This window comes from Octopus bimaculoides, chromosome 2 (genome assembly GCF_001194135.2).
Source record: "Octopus bimaculoides isolate UCB-OBI-ISO-001 chromosome 2, ASM119413v2, whole genome shotgun sequence".
Lineage (NCBI taxonomy): Eukaryota > Metazoa > Mollusca > Cephalopoda > Octopoda > Octopodidae > Octopus > Octopus bimaculoides.
Window position 1 is genome coordinate 124096472 of NC_068982.1, and position 3563 is coordinate 124100034.

Consider the following 3563-nt stretch of genomic DNA (forward strand, 5'->3'; position numbering starts at 1 on the left):
GGGGGGGGGGGGTCAATGCAACTTGCTCCCTCCCCAAAATTGCTGGCCTTGTACCAAAATTTGAAACCAATATTAGAATATTGTTGATTTTTTTTTTTTATAACAATAAAGTAAATACCTTAGATAATAAGCTATTCAGTTCATGAGGATGAAGTTTCTGTACTTCTCCAAGTTGCTCAGCTGCTGACTTTCTTATTAAAGGCGTGGAACCAGTTTCCAGCAAGAGAAAAAGGCGATCCAATCTGAAATGAAAATTTGATAATGGCAAACTTAAGAACTTCAAAATGACATTTTAATAAAAAATGTACTCAATAATTAATAAATTATGCTTGAAAAAGAAGCAAAAGGCAGGTTGGTCATGGCAGGAATACCCGTGTTCACAGGTTTGCTCAATTAAGACTAAACAACAATAACTAAAGTAGTTATAAATAATTAGGTACAGAAGCTTGCTTCCAAACCTTGTGGTCTCCAGTTCAGTCCTACTGCATGTCACCTTGAGTAAGTGCCTTTTACTACAGCCCCAAGCCAACTAGAACCATGTGAGTGGATTTAGTAGACAGAAACTGAAAAACGCTCATCATGTGTATGTATATATATGTGTGTTGTGTATTGTGTGTGTTGTTTTGACATCATGTGATGACTGTAAACAAGCATCACTGTCAAACAAGCTATGCTGTTCATTCCCAGTCTCCCATGGAAACCATGTCTGGCCATAATGCTTGGAAACAGGAATGGCATCCAGCTTCAACAAATTCAGTCTAACCCAGACAAACATGGAAAAGCAGATGTTAATGATGTAAATGATAAGGATGATGTACATGACAAACATAGCATAAAAAAAAAACTGAATTATATAGGATTCATCTAACCCTTATGGTTTTAAATCTGTATCCAGTTAAATCATAATATCAGGAACATAGAAAAACTAATATGAAAAAAAAAATAATTAAAAGAAAAGAAGTATTTATATACATAATTTAGAAGTTTTTGTGCACCTGATACTTGACTCAAGAGGAGCCAAGTATATCAATGTATAACCATAAATGTAAAATGTTTTTAGTTGGGATGGATATTCCAAGTGGTTTCAAGATTTTTGTCACTTTTATTTCATGCAGTTTTAGAATAGGTGGTTAATATATAGTGTAATAAAGGCCTTTAAAGCACAGACTATCCATTTTCAGCTGTAGCTATTCTGGTTCAAAAACAACATTGAAATCCAACTTCACAACTGAATGAGGAGAATGCACAAGAATCTTTCCAGAATAGACCCAAACAAGGGACCTGCCACCCAACTTGACAATAGTATGGTAAACAGAACAAGTAAAGATAGGAAAGCAGACAAGACACCAGGTCAATGAAATGCTTAAAATATCTGGTGAAGCAGGGCACAGGTCAGTCGCCCAAATAGTCGATCAGGTAGTACAGGAAGTTGTCATGCTCATTTAACTGGCACAGTAGCATCATTGTCAACTGCTCCAATGGCAAAGGTGATGTATTAGAGAGAAGTAATTATAGAGGCATCAAACTGTTAGACAAAGTTGTGAAAGTCAGAGAAAGGGTAATAACTGGATTGATAAAGAAGAGAAGTAGCCTGGACGACATGCAGTTCCGCTTAGTGCTAAGATGAGGTACTACTGATACCCTCTGTCTAGTGGCACAAGTATCTCTGGTGCTATTTTTCTAGTAGCACAGGTAATTCAAGTAAAATTACTTGTGTCTACACCAAGCCTATATACTTAGTCTCTGTTGACCTGGAGAAGGCTTAGGAGTAGACAAATAATTTGTGAGGACCATTCAAGACATGTAGACAAGTACAGTCAACAAGAAAAGAGCCTGATGAGTTCAGTGACAAATTTAGTGTGCGGGTAGAGGTTATCCTCAGTTTTCAACACTCATCCCTTGTTTAATAAAATCCTGCAGATCATAACAGAGTTATAAAACAAATTGTCTGTGAGAACTTCAATATGCTGATGACCTAGGTCTTATAGTTGAATCTGTAGCAGCATTAAGAGAAGTACTTGACCTGAAAGCAAGCTCTAGACTTGTTTGACTTCAAAGTAAACTTGAAGTTTAAAATTTGGAAAGCTTAAGTGGGAAAGAAGACAGAACTCTACTTTATCAACGAAATGGTCATGCTAAATATGCAGAAAAGGGCTAAGTAGAAATTCTACTGGTCTCCTGCCTCAATCTTGCTTACTCTCTATCTCTCCTCAATACCCTCTTATCTCTCTCTCTCTCTCACTCATATTCACAATATCATGCCACCCATATAACATGGGATAGCACTGGATTTCTCTCAAACCCTAGTACCTGCCTCTTTCACTCTCCCATCACAATGCCTTGTGAAACAAGGAATTTATCTTCTTACCATCACTGCTTCTCACGTACCCAGTATACTTGCAAGGGACATATACCACTCTTCTCTTACCATCACCCATTTCAATGGTTATCCATCAATCAGTAGTGAATTTAACAGATAACATTCACTCATTCTCTTACCACTAAACAGATAGTTGTCATCAATATTTCTTCTCCCACTAGCTCCTGATATTACTGTTTCTCATCCAGTACTTTTCCCAGCACTGTCATTTCTCTCCTCAACCACCCTATCATACCAATAAAGAGCTGTTCTTCCTATCATACTTTCACCTTTCTCACCATCTCACTCTAAGCTCAGCTTCTGTCATCACTTTTTCTTCAATTCTCCCTATAAGAATAATGAAACCTCACTAGTGCTGGTGTCTTAATAAAATGTACCCAGGACACTCTGTAAAGTGGTTAGTGAATTCAACTGAGACCAATGTAAGACCAAGAGGATCCTTTAGTCTTGCCAACCCCATAAACTCTCCAGCACATGTTAGTGTTACAATAAATTACACCCAGTACATTCTGTAAAGTAGTTTTACAAATAACTTCAGTTACAAAAATCTTGTCAAGACAAAGACATGCAAGCAAGATGTTTTCCTCCAAGAAAGCAGCAACCCCAAAAATGAACTGACTCAAATCGTGATGACTTGTCTAACTCAATTCATGCCAGTATCAAAAACTGACATAATGATAATGATGATGTTGACATTATTCCAACAATGACAGAAAATTGTGTTAGTTATTATATCTCAGTGGTGTCTGAATTCCCTTTGCAATACTGTAGCTCCTACATGGTAGTGTTAAACCACTCATTAAGTTGCTGGAAGGATGAACATGATTTAGCAGTGTTGGCTGTATGTGAGCTACCAGAGATTGGATAACAACAGCAGCAGTAACAGAAATTAATCAAGTTGATCTGTTAAAACCATTAGCACAGCAGATTACATGATCAAGCAGTAATTGACTGGTGATGTTGGCCTATTGATAACATTAGCATAATTAGCAAGCGTGCTTGGGAAAAGATCTTTAAGAGCTATTTGTTCAATTGATGCTAACTGAGCTTTTCCATTTTCATGTTTAATCCAAGCTGTGTCCCTATCAGCAAAAATCAGGTAACGAGCATCTGATGGGAAATATCATTATATTGTAAGATTGGAGAAATTAGATTGTAGAGCTGCTGGAGCAGAGGCAAATAG